The 13,995-nt window shown below is 43.1% G+C and overlaps 1 protein-coding gene across 1 annotated transcript in view; it reads left to right on the plus strand.

Moving 5' to 3' along the window:
• The first annotated feature begins 627 nt into the window (after positions 1 to 627).
• The window catches only part of NT5C2 (5'-nucleotidase, cytosolic II), an 88,207-nt gene continuing 74,839 nt past the window's right edge, over positions 628 to 13,995 (plus strand). The window contains exon 1 of the mRNA XM_050958129.1: positions 628 to 665. The gene's annotated coding sequence lies outside the window, so the exon portion shown is untranslated. The remainder of the gene's footprint in view (positions 666 to 13,995) is intronic.

Raw genomic sequence — 13,995 nt, forward strand, 5'->3', positions numbered from 1 at the left:
TGTGAACCAAGGGTGTGATTGTTGCAAAGGGCTGAATGCATTACATTGTCTTCTGCACATAGCCCCCAACCCCCCATTCACTTTGGGGCTGATCCTGGCGCCACTCCCTAGATCACCCTCCAGGTGTCTCCAGGAGACGTGCTGGAACAATTTGTATAGCGGGGGTGTTGAGAGCCATTGGATCAAACTGCAGATGCTGTAGATGATGGAAACCACTTTCCAGAGGGTGGCAGAATCCGTATGTGGCTGTATTGGGGCGTTGCACACTCTCCCCGGTCCCTGGCAGGATCCTTGTGCGGCTGTGTTGGGGCGTTGCACACTCTCCCCGGTCCCTGGCAGGATCCTTGTGCGGCTGTGCTGGGGGGTTGCACACTCTCCCGGTCCCTGGCAGGATCCTTGTGCGGCTGTGTTGGGGGCTTTCACACTCTCCCCGGTCCCTGGCAGGATCCTTGTGCGGCTGTGTTGGGGGGTTGCACACTCTCCCCGGTCCCTGGCAGGATCCTTGTGCGGCTGTGTTGGGGGGTTGCACACTCTCCCCGGTCCCTGGCACACTGCCCCCTGTCCCGGGTCTATTGGCTAAGGGGCGGGGAGTATCTCGCGCTTGCGCAGTGTAGCGGGCCCCGCGCTGCAGTTGTGCGGTTTATTTCTTCGCAGAGCGGCGGAAGGTGAGTGTGGCTGGGGGGAGCTCGGAGTGGGGAACCCGCCGCTGCGAGAACCTGCCCCCCGGGAGTGTCCGCGGGCAGCTCCCCCACGCCCCCGCGCGGGCAGCGCCCCAGGGCAGGACCCCCCCATCCCACCCCCCTCGCGCGGGCAGCGCCCCAGGGCAGGACCCCCCCACGTCTCCCCCCATCCCACCCCCCCTCGCGCGGGCAGCGCCCCAGGGCAGGACCCCCCACGTCTCCCCCCATCCCCCTCGCGTGGGCAGCGCCCCAGGGCAGGACCCCCCCCACGTCTCCCCCCATCCCCCCCGCGCGGGCAGCGCCTCAGGGCAGGACCCCCCCACCCCCCCCCCCCCGCGCGGGCAGTGCCTCAGGGCAGGACCCCCTCACACGCCCCCCCTCGGGCCGGCAGGACCCCCACGTTCCCCCTTTTGCGTGGGCAGCCCCCCCTGCTGTCCTGGGGGTGCCCCCTTTTGCCCCAGTCAAGCTGCTCCCTTGTGCTATCGCTGAGGAGATCCTTGCTCCCCACAGGTGACCGGGGGTTCTTCTCAGGGTGGTTACTGAGTGGGGCCCCCCACCTCAGGAGAGGTGCCCCCTTTCCCAGGCAGTGACTGGCTAGAGACCAGCCTAGGACCGTCCTCCCTGAGGCTGTCTTCCCTGCACCCTCCAGGCCTGGGTGAAGAGTGGGCCCCTTGGCTGAGCTGGGCGAACACCCTGTGGTTTATTTCCTCTCATGGATGTTGTGCTGAGCACCCCAGCAAACCAGACTGTGGCTGGACAATTCATCCTCGCTTCGTCCTGGGGCTGGGGATTGAGCAGGGTAATACCCTGTAGAGAGGAAAGCAATTGGCCTGGCAGGATTCAAAGTGTTTTCAAGGTAGCCTTGCCTCAGAAATCTGTTCACTATCACTCGCTTTATTTGAACGGAGTTGGCCTTGGCAAATGGGTCTGTGTCAGGCTTGAACTGATAACCCAGATGGGGCAGGTGGGAACCAAATTAAAATCAGGTTTGCTGTCATTTTACCTGCAGCTTTTTTGAAAGCTGCTACTTCTGACAATGTTGCATTGCAAAATGTACACCGGGGAAACTGTTCTGCCTTAGCTACTGAAATACTAAAGGATTTAATAGGTCCCGTCCATCTCTCTTTTATCTGGTTAAGGCTGTTATAAAAATATGGAGATGATGAAATCCTCCAAAGGTGTTTACATTTAATTGGTTCTAATGTGGATGCTCCAGGATGGTACTTGGCCTGTTCATTCTGGGTTTCATGTTAATGACTATGTAAAAATGGCACCTTCTTTCTCAACCCCACTTGAAGTGAAAAATATATCTTGTCATTAACTAAAATATATTTTGCTGCTTCTTACACCTGTTAGCTCTGGGAGAGGGAGTTATGTTCTATTCTGGGTCATGTATTATGGTGCTCATCTTACTAGGATTGTTAACTAAGGGCCTGATCCTTCAAATACTTATTCACATTACTCATATGAGTAATGTTAAATGTGTATAAATGTTTGCAGGGTTATGGCATATGTTCTGATTTTCAGGATCTTTGTTGTTTGTGATTATTGTAAGCTAGAAAGAGAATGTAGCTTGATTTTTTTTTTTTTGACTTCCATATTGAGTTTGCAGTGGAGTTTACTGTATTTTCAACTGAGCACTTTTGCTCTGGAAATCTTTGAGAAACAATCCTAATAGTTATGTTCTAGAGCAGAACTCCATTGTAGCTAGTCTTGAGGTCAAAAGATCAGCTGGGAATTTATAACAAAAGTTGGAGTTGTCCGAGCGTAGATGTAATTCTGTTATGTACTACAGTACAACTTTTATTTGTATACTATCATCTAAATACACTGTATTCCAAAATGCTCCATGGAGTTGCATACAATTACAAAGATAAACAGTGGTGAAAAATTTTGATTAAGAGAAACATTTTCAGCTGAGGTTTGAGATCAGAAATTGTGCTAATATATTTGCTTTTCTAGCATTACTATTATAAGGCATTTGCTAAAAATCAATTTGAGTTGAAATTTGTCAGGCAGCTTTTCAGTTTAAAAGCAATTTTTTAAAATAAAGCTTGTTTACATAAAGTGTGAAGGATGTCTTCAAATTTAGGATTCAACTCAAATTTAGGTTTTGGAAAAATAAGATTTATAAAACCTAAAACCACTAGAAATATTTACACTGGGCTATTTTCAAACTTCAACTTTAAGTTTTCTTTAAAAAAAAAAAAAAAAAGTCGCCCTTAATGTTTGGAACCTGAACATTGAAGCATTATGCTCTTTGGGAAAACCTCAAAAGTAAGCTTTATTTAAAAAATCAGAAGAAACAAAAGTGAAAATAAATCAGTTTTCATGTCTGTGGTGAGACAAATGAAATGTATTGGGGAGACAATCTCAAATAACATGGAAAAGGAAATGTGGGCTTGTTAAATATGATTTTTAATCTGATTAATAAAATGTAGCTTGTAATAGAAACTACTGTCTAGGGAAGAGCTGGCTCAGGGGATTGGTTATAGCGGTAGCTCTCAACCTTCCAGATTACTGTACCCCTTTCAGGGGTCTGATTTGTCTTGTGTACCCCCAACTTTCACCTCACTTAAAAACTACTTGCTTACAAAATCAGATATAAAAATGCAAAAGTGTCACAGCAAACTGTTACTGAAAAAATGCTTACTTTCTCACTGTTACCATATAATTATAAAGTAAATGGATTGGAATATAAATATTGTACTTACATTTCGAATGTATGTAGAGCAGGTATAGACAAGTCATTGTTTGAAATTTTAATTTATACTGATTTTGCTATTGCTTTTTATGTAGCCTATTGTAAAATTAGGCAAATATCAACATGAATTGATATACCCCTGGAAGACATCTGTGTACCCCCAAGGGGTATGTGTACCCCTGGTTGAGAACCACTGAGTTATGGAGTAGGTTTGTAGTGCTCACAAGTTAGTTTTCAGGTTCAGGCTCAGCTTAAGTTTTGAATTACAGGAGTAACAGATAAACTGCTCCAGAATATGTGCATGGGAGAAAGGTTGACTGTTGGCAGCTCTTCCCTGATTGATGATTTGCAATGGGAGCTAAATTGCCTAGTCAGTTCTGCGGCCTTGTATCATAGAGTGCTGTGGGACATGAGTGATCTGATACAGCAGAGCCTACTGCTACTTGACCATCAATTAAAATCTAGCAGAGCTGTGTAATGACCCAAAGCTGCAAAGAGTCCTGTGGCACCTTATAGACTAACAGACATTTTGGAGCATGAGCCTCATCCTGCCTGATTGAACTAACCTCGTTATCTCTAGCCTGCTTCTTGCTTGCATATATATACCTGCCCCTGGAAATTTCCACTACATGCACCTGATGAAGTGGGTATTCACCTACGAAAGCTCGTGCTCCAAAACGTTTGTTAGTCTATAAGGTGCCACAGGACTCTTTGCTGCTTTTACAGATCCAGACTAACACAGCTACCCCTCTGATACTTGACCCAAAGCTGTTATCATCTGGCAGCTCTTTGGCCTTCCCAGAAGTGAATGATGAGTGGTTTTAGCCCAGTTTCCCATGGCAAGTTCCACATCCTAACAGGCTCCCTGCTTGGCTGTGTTAAAGAGAACAAGGATTGAATGGGCTTTGGGACTGATCTCCTGTCACACTCCTCAGTGTCTTCACTCTCTGTTAGATCTGAGACACATCAGTAAGGCAGTGTCGGGGAGTTTCCACTTTGTCTGCCCTGTATCTGTTCTTCCCCTAATTTGTGATGGTGTGAATTATCAGCATAAAGCTCACTTTAAAAATACTTGAATTACTGGCATCTTTTAAGAAATCCAAAGTATTAGTCTTTGATAATTGGCTACTCTGTGTCTAGGCATAACTTGTTCTTTGGATATCTCCATATTATGAATTTTCATGTAAATTTTTCTTATGTAAAAGACCCACTCTGTGCTACTGAAAAAAACATTATTATGCATTGTGGCTAAGATCCAAGTATTAGTGGCTTGTATTATTTTAATGTTATGGGTAACAATTCATAGGAATGATTCCTAAAATGTTAGGCTATGTCCTGCCAATAGAGAGCACTCAACACAAGTTTATTTTTCTTTTCTTTTATTACCACAAAGGAAGTTCAGAATGTACAATAAATAGAACTGATGCAATATCTGCAAAAAGTTCAGTGTTGTTATTTAAGGTGGCTGCCGTGAGCAATTTATTATCTAAATATGGCTAAATTAGGGTAACCACTCTGCCCTAAACTCCTCATTTTCAGACTGTATGTTGAAGGGTCAGACTGGTACTATGCAAAATATTTTAGCACAGCGGGCTAAGTTAAGGACTGTACATATATCGGCAGTGATATCTTGCCTCAAATGATAGGCTTCTGTCTTACCCTGCCTAAGTCATTCTGCCCATCTGCGAAGCACCATAATCACTTTTATATAGACAGACTTATGACTACCATATTATGTAGTAGAATGTATAACTCTATAATACATTCTGTAGTAGATTTCCTGTGCATTGTCCTGAGTATTAGTTCCCTGACACTTAGTCAGTGCACCCAATTATTTAAGTATAGTACTGAATGTCTCTGTGCCTGAGCAAAGCCTTCTACTGCCATGTCACTTGTTAAAATCTGACATACATTGGCAGTGACTAAAAGTTCTTGCTAGTTTAGACTCATAGATTCATAGACTCTAGGACTGGAAGGGACCTTGAGAGCTCATCGAGTCCAGTCCCTTGCCCTCATGGCAGGACCAAATACTGTCTAGACCATCCCTGATAGACGTTTATCTAACCTACTCTTAAATATCTCCAGAAATGGAGATTCCACATACCCTCCCTAGGCAATTTATTCCAGTGTTTAACCACCCTGACAGTTAGGAACTTTTTCCTAATGTCCAACCTAAATCTCCCTTGCTGCAGTTTAAGCCCATTGCTTCTTGTTCTATCATTAGAGGCTAAGGTGAACAAGTTTTCTCCCTCCTCCTTATGACACCCTTTTAGATATCTGAAAACTGCTATCATGTCCCCTCTCAGTCTTCTCTTTTCCAAACTAAATAAACCCAGTTCTTTCAGCCTTCCTTCATAGGTCATGTTCTCAAGACCTTTAATCATTCTTGTTGCTCTTCTCTGGACCCTCTCCAATTTCTCCACATCTTTCTTGAAATGCGGTGCCCAGAACTGGACACAATACTCCAGTTGAGGCCTAACCAGTGCAGAGTAGAGCGAAGAATGACTTCTCATGTCTTGTTTACAACACACCTGTTAATGCATCCCAGAATCACGTTTGCTTTTTTTGCAACAGTATCACACTGTTGACTCATATTAAGCTTGTGGTCCACTATGACCCTTAGATCTCTTTCTGCCATATTCCTTCCTAGACAGTCTCTTCCCATTCTGTATGTGTGAAACTGATTGTTCCTTCCTAAGTGGAGCACTTTGCATTTGTCTTTATTGAACTTCATCCGGTTTACCTCAGACCATTTCGTCAATTTGTCCAGATCATTTTGAATTTTGACCCTGTCCTCCAAAGCAGTTGCAATCCCTCCCAGTTTGGTATCGTCTGCAAACTTAATAAGCGTACTTTCTATGCCAACATCTAAGTCGTTGATGAAGATATTCAACAGATATTGACAGTCTTAGGGTATGTCTACATTACAGGATTATTCCGATTTTACATAAACCGGTTTTGTAAAACAGATTGTATAAAGTCGAGTGCACGTGGCCGCACAAAGCACAATAATTCAGCAGTGTGCGTCCATGTACCGAGGCTAGCGTTGATTTCTGGAGCGTTGCACTGTGGGTAGCTATCCCATAGCTATCCCATAGTTCCTGCAGTTTCCCCCGCCCACTGAAATTCTGGGTTGAGATCCCAATGCATGATGGTGCAAAAACAGTGTCGCGAGTGATTCTGGGTAAATGTTGTCACTCATTCCTTCCTCCGTGAAAGCAATGGCAGACAATCATTTTGCGCCCTTTTTCCCTGGATTGCCCTGGCAGATGCCATGGCATGGCAACCATGGAGCCCGTTTTGCCTTTTGTCACTGTCACCGTAAGTGTACTGGATGCTGCTGACAGAGGCAGTACTGCAGTGCTACACAGCAGCATTCATTTGCCTTTGCAAGGTAGCAGAGACGGTTTCCATCCCTATTGTACCGTCTGCCATGCAATTGTAAATTGGCGATGAGATGACGGTTATCAGTCGTTCTGTACCGTCTGTTACTATCATGGGTGCTCCTGGCTGGCCCTCGCTGAGGGTGGCTGGGGACGCAAAGACAAAAATGGGAATGACTCCCTGGGTCATTCCCTCCTTTGTTTTATCTAAAAATAGTCAGTCCTGCCTAGAATATGGGGCAAGTGTACTAGAGAACCAGTGTACCAGAGAACCAGAGAGCACAGCCGCTCCGTGTCAGATCCCACAGAAATTATGAGCTGTGTGCCATTCTAGGAGGTGCTCCTTCAACAACCTCACCCGTTGCTTCCCTCCTCCCCCAGCCCTCCTGGGCTACTGTTGCAGTGTCCCCCCATTTGTGTGATGAAGTAATAAAGAATGCAGGAATAAGAAACACTGACTTTTTAGTGAGATAAAATGAGGGGGAGGCAGCCTCCAGCTGCTATGATAGTCCAGGCAGTACAGAAACTTTTCTTTAAACATGAAAGGGAGGGGGGCTGATGGAGCTCAGCCCGCAGTTGCCATGATGAAGACGGTTACCAGCTGTTCTGTACCATCTGCTGGGAATGACTGGGAGTCATTCCTATTTTTACCCAGGGTCTCCTGGCTGACCTCACCGAGGCCAACCAGGAACACTCACAGGATGATGAGGACGGCTATCAGTCATTTTATACTGTACCATCTGCCGGAGGGGAGGGGAGAGGATGCTGCTGCTCAGTGCCGCAGCACCGTGTCTACCGGCAGCATGCAGTAGACATACGGTGACATAGAAAAAAGTCAAGAAATGATTTTTTTCCCTTTTCTTTCACGGGGGAGGGAGGGGGTAAATTGACAAGATATACCCTGAACCACCCTGGACAACGTGTTTGACCCTACAGGCTTTGGGAGCTCAGCCAAGAATGCAAATGCTTTTCGGAGACTGCGGGGACTGTGGGATAGCTGGAGTCCTCAGGACCCCCTCCCTCCCTCCATGAGCACCCATTTGATTCTTTGGTTTTCCGTTACGCTTGTCACGCAGCACTGTGCTGTGGCCTCTGTCTGTCATAGCCTGGAGATTTTTTCAAATGCTTTGTCGTTTCGTCTTCTGTAACGGAGCTGTGATAGAACAGATTTGTCTCCCCATACAGCGATCAGATCCAGTATCTCCTGTACGGTTCATGCTGGAGCTCTTTTTGGATTTGGGACTGCATCGCCACCCGTGCTGATCAGAGCTCCATGCTGGGCAAACAGGAAATGAAATTCAAAAGTTTTCAGGGCTTTTCCTGTCTGCCTGGCCAGTGCATCTGAGTTCAGATCGCTTTCCAGAGCGGTCACAATGGTGCAGTGTGGGATACCGCCCGGAGGCCAATACCATTGATTTGCGGCCACACTAACCCTAATCCGACATGGCAATACCGATTTCAGCGATACTCCTCTCGTCGGGGAGCAGTACAGAAACCAGTTTAAAGAGCCCTTTATATCGATATAAAGGGCCTCGTTGTGTGAACGGGTGCAGGGGTAAATTGGTTTAATGCTGATAAATTCGGTTTAAACACGTAGTGTAGACCAGGCCTTAGTCAAGTTTCTTCTATATAGGTACATCTGTTGCAAAACTCACTGTCACAATTGCTGATATGTAACGTAAGAACGGCCCTACTGGGTCAGACCGAAGGTCCATCTAGCCCAATATCCTGTCTTCCAACAGTGGCCAGTGCCAGGTGCCTCAGAGGGAATGAGCAGAACAGGTAATCGTCAAGTGAGCCATCCCCTGTCGCTCATTCCCAGCTTCTGGCAAACAGAGGCTAGAGACACTATTCCTGCCCATGCTAGCTAACAGCCATTGATGGACGTATCCTCCATGAGTTTTTGAACCCTATTAGTGTTTGGCCTTCACAGCATTCTCTGACAAGGAGTTCCACAGGTTGACTGTGCACTGTGTGAGGAAATGCTTCCCTTTTTGGTAGAGACCAAAGACTAAACGGGTCATTAATCCTTTCTCCCCTATATTTGTTTATACAGTGCTGCTGATGCGCACCTAGGCCATTAAAATTAAAGGTCCTTAGCTTGTGGATCTTACCAGCTAGATCAGACTTAACACAGCAAAGATACGAATAAACAAAGGTGGAGGAAGAGATATGGGGGAATGAAGGTTACAGTAGTGAAATATTGGTAGATGTAATATTGCTATTTGCGCATTTTGTTTCGGTTTTTAAATCAAACATATGAATGTTTGAGCACAGCTTCTCTAACTTGGGGTGGGAATCAGGTAGAAGGCAAAGGCACAAGCTTTGAAGAGCCCGGAAGATGTTCTTTCCAGAACCAGCATGACGGACTTGGGTCTAGTGTGTGGATTCTTGCACTAATACTGCCTGTGCTTTACCCATTCTGTGGCTAAACAGATAACTTCAGCCTCCCAAACTGCCAATCTGGTGCCTTTTGCCGGTACAAATTCATTTGAAAAAAAAGAAGGGGATGGGATGTTCCATTGTGTCCAGCTGTGTCCTGAAGTCATTTCACAGTCAGGTGTAACTTAGTTATCTAACCACAGGAATAATATTTACAGCTCCCAGTTATGCTCAGAATATTTCAAAACAGAGACTTCTTATGCTGAGTGTGTACTTAATAGGAAGATTGTAGGGTGGGGAAAGGAAAAATAAAGATGTAGCTTTCCTTAGGCGCTCCTACAGAATGCTGTGAAATAGTCTCATTTTTCACTGTTTGCTTAAGAGAGCAAAAAGAGCAGGCCCTTGAATTAGCTGGCGTTGGCCTAGATGTTTGTAGTTCTCCACACTGACATCTGTGTAATGTGTGGAACACTTTATATATGAAAACATTCCTAGAGGGTTTAATGAAGTGGAAAAAAATGGAACCCTCAAGTGAAGACATGCTGTGAAAGTGCTATCCATAACAATCGCAGTGAGGTAATTGATCCATCCAGCTCCATTAATTACTAGCAAAAATAACTCAGTTTTGCGGTCAGTTTTTTAAACTCAACTGATAGTTTAGCATATATCATAATCCCTAAACCCAGGTGAGTCTAGTTGGTGTGTTCTGGGTTGACTCAGTCAGCGAACCAGCCCCAGAAGTTCCCAGGGAAAGGGGGCAGAGCAGATCATGTGACAGTCTAGCCCACCAATGACTGAAAAAACAGATCAGAAAATAAAATAAATTAATGGTGCTCGCTTTATCTATAGAAACAAAATGCTGTAACTGCAGTTAAACACAGATATGAATGTCACTTTACCTGTTTCCTCATCTTCCTGTTTGTTCAACTGATAGGTCAGTGTGGCTTTCTTATCACAGGTAAAGTGCTGCAGGGTTACCAGAGTGGACTGAGCAATTAAGGCTTGAACACAGTTCAGGAGATGTATTTTGTTTAAATTCACTGTTAGCATATAATGAATGATACATAAGATACAAAGATATTTTAATCAGTCACCCTTCATTTGGGGAGAGGGTGGATGAGAAAAGTGGATTATATCTATGGGGCATGTATTGAGACCCTCAGTCTGATAGGCTGAGAGTATTGCAGAGGTAGCATGCTCACTCCCTTTGCTAAGGGAGCGTTTCAGGTTCTCGAAGACTAATCCAGGAGTGGTATTGACTAGGGTGGATGCAGCTCGCTCTTGCCATTGTCAGGTGAAAGGCTGGGGCCATCTAATACAGAGCTTTTGGGAGGGTGGAGTGGAGGGAAGAGTTGCAATAAAAAATAAGTGCAAAAAGGAGAACCCCAGAAGACTGATGGTAAGCCAAGTGCCTGTTGTGCTCTTGGTGCTGTATAAATAATAGTACCCCCTAAAAAGAGATCCAACAGGCGCCCATATCATATCTGGTTACTATACTATTTATGGATTTATCTTCACAACACCCCTGTGAGGTAGGGAAGTATTATCTCTGGCACAAGAGATTAAGGGACCTACCCAGGATCACACAGGAAGCTGTGTCAGAGTTGGTTATTGAGTCCAGGTCTCTTGAATCCTAGATGAGTGCCTTAACCACAAGTCCATCCTTTCTCCATTGGACAGATGATGTCCTTGTCAAAAATTCAATGCCCCAGGGCCATTTACTAAAGTGTGAGAAGTCACAATATGTACATCCTTTGAGACTCCTGTAAAGTCTTCTAGTAAAACCAGGAAAGATCAGAGGTGGGCATCTTGCTATTTCTTAAGTAAAATATAAACAGAAAAAAAATCGTTTTAAATACAAATTTAACTTGGCAGTGCAGCTCAGGATTATTTGATCAGCTTGGGATGCTGACCACTATATGTACATGAAGGCTGCTTTTTGCATAGTACATGTTTATAGAGCTTATTACCAAAGAGCAGCCACGTGAAAGTGTAGGTGGATGTCCTGTATTTTTTCCAGGGCAAAGTTGTATAAAATCTGTAGCATAGAAAAGTAAAATTCAGCCTGTTTACCAGATGACTGATGGATAGCTAATATAACACCCATTTTGAAAAAAGGCTTCTGAGGTGATCCTGGCAGTTACAGGCTGGTAAGTCTAACTTCAGTACCAGGCAGATTGGTTGAAACTATAGTAAAGAGAGAATTCTCCAGGGTGGATTTGATTTAAATCAAATTCATTTAAATCCCTAGTCAGGAAGACTCGATTTAATCATGAATTTCTACATAAAAGTGCATTCTTGTTGGTTGTTATAACCTTAACACACATTCTTCACAACTCAGAGATAGATGTAGGTTTCATTTTTAGAAGGTACATACTATACGTTTTTAATCAGTGATTTATTTTGAAAACTTTTCAGATTAGTTTTACAGCTATATCAGAAAATGAATGATTGGTTATTTCATTCACCAAAGGTAATTGAAGCAGATATTTATGAAGTCATTGGGAGGTGAACTATCTCCAATTCAACCGATTAATCATTAATATTTGGAGGATATTCTTGCCATGCTGTATTAGGAGGATAACCTCACCAGACAGACGTTTAAATTGTTTTATTTAACTAAAACAACAATGTTAAGTATTCTGGATTTTTTTCTTCAACGGCAAACATACAATATTTTAACAAAACAAGCATATGAATTTTTTAATTTAAACATTCAAGTTTTTTAAAATCAGCTTTCTTTTTGTTAAAATTGTTTTTAACTAAAATAGTTAAATGAAATATTTAAAAGCAAAAAACCAAAAATTAAATTGACTATGTCAGCCTGGTCAACATGAGAAACTTAAAATATTGGCTTGTACTCCTAACTTGGTCATCTTCACCTTCATTTTCCTGTTTGTTCATAATCTGGAAAAGTAAAAGAAGCTTTCCTACTTTTTTGGGTCCCAAACGATTTCTCAATTTGGAATGGATTAGTCCAAAGGAAGAAAATATTTTCTACACCGGCAGAAGAAGCTATTGCTGTTAAAAGTGAGATTATCACTTCAACAGTCTCTGAATCAAAGTGCTTGAGTGACTTCCACCAGTTCACTGGTGTGACTTTCTTTAAAACATCAGTAAACATATATTTCTTGAATTGTTCACCCTTAGCTCTGAAGATTATTGTAGTTGGCATTAAGGAGGGATAATTGTTGGATGTCCATGTCATAGCCAACCCCTTCAGCAGTTAAGGTGTGACCCTGGTACCGAGTATTGAGAATATATGCAAGAAAATGAGCTGGGGATAGGGCTTGTCTCATTTGCTTTTTTTTAATGCTTATAATTTAACTCTGTCATTGCATATTTCTCTTTTCAAGATCTCACTCAGTTCCTTCCAGATTTCAACAGTGTCAGCAATAAAATAGCCATTTCCCTGCATTTTGTTCAAGGCTACAGAAATAGGCTTCAGGGTACTCAGCATGTGTTCAACATTTCTCTTAAGCCCAATGTTGAGAACTTTGACTGTGACAGTGCCATCTATTTTTTCACGATTTTGTTCACAAATGGTCATCAAATTCTTGATACAGTGCTCAAATCAGTCCACTACTGAGTTCCATCACATGTCTTGTGGGAGAGTTAGCTTGGTTCCTCCCACTTTTTTCAGAGCAGCTGCTGCAAAGTGGTTGTTACGGAATTATTTTGCAATTTCAACAACGTTAGCCTTTATTTCTGTAACACTGAAGTCTTTGGCTAGGAGATGCATCAAATGAGCACTGCAACCATATGTTATTAGCTGAGGACTCTCTTCTAAATAATTTCTTCTCATCTCGGATATATTTACAGCATTGTCTGTGCACAAGCTGCATACTAGACATTTGAATTTTTTTTCACAGTTTACTTGTAAGTATTCCGCTGTGTGTGCATTTCCTGATGTATCAATTGTTTCTGTAAGGAAGACATTCCCTTCTTCTGTTGCCACACTTCATACAACAGGATCATTGTGGACGTTGCTCCGCCCATTAAGACTCAGGTTGACAATTTTACCCTCTAGACCTTTTGCATGCTGCTCAATTTCTCTTTGATACACTTTATCCAGTAATTTGCCTGCGACGTCAGCTATGTTGGGTGGACTGTATCCTAGTCTTAATGACTGAACCATGTTAATGAAGTGTGGGTTCTCAATCCTACAGAAAGGAGAGTTTGTTGCATAAACAAACCAGGCAATTTTTTCATCAATTACCTCTTTTTGTAATCTGCTGGTTCTTATCACAAACTTATCTGTGGTTGTTTCTGGATAATGGAGATTTTTTCTTCTTTTTGCTACAGGTGATATATATATATATACACACTGTTGCTTTGTGACATACATGATGTGACTGAAACACTATTATTGGCAGATAACTCTGAAACTATAGAAAGTGATGGTGATCTTGAAGGTGGATAGTCTTCAGAATCCTGTATGTTGAGGATGGATTCTCCTAAACAAAATAAGTCAATGCAGTTATTTAATTATTATTACCACACTGCTCATTTAATATTACTCATTGCATTCACTGACACTCAGTACTACTTTAAAGGTGAAATTGTAAAAGGAAGATCTGTCTATTTCAGTTGATCCTTTTTTACAACTGCATCTAAAATGATGGTACCATAGAGTAACAACTATATTTTTTGCTCAAACATGAGAATTCAAGAATAGTCCAGAAGGAAGATAGGCAGTCCTTAAGAAAGAAGTATGAAATTAAAAAAGTTTATCAACCTGAAGGTCTTGCATGTTCAGACATGTTCCTTTCATCATCTTCAACGCAGCTTCCTCCTAAGAAAGAACACGTCTCACGATGTTGTTTCATTTGGGCAACCAGGCCCT

Source organism: Gopherus flavomarginatus, chromosome 6, assembly GCF_025201925.1.
Source record: "Gopherus flavomarginatus isolate rGopFla2 chromosome 6, rGopFla2.mat.asm, whole genome shotgun sequence".
Lineage (NCBI taxonomy): Eukaryota > Metazoa > Chordata > Testudines > Testudinidae > Gopherus > Gopherus flavomarginatus.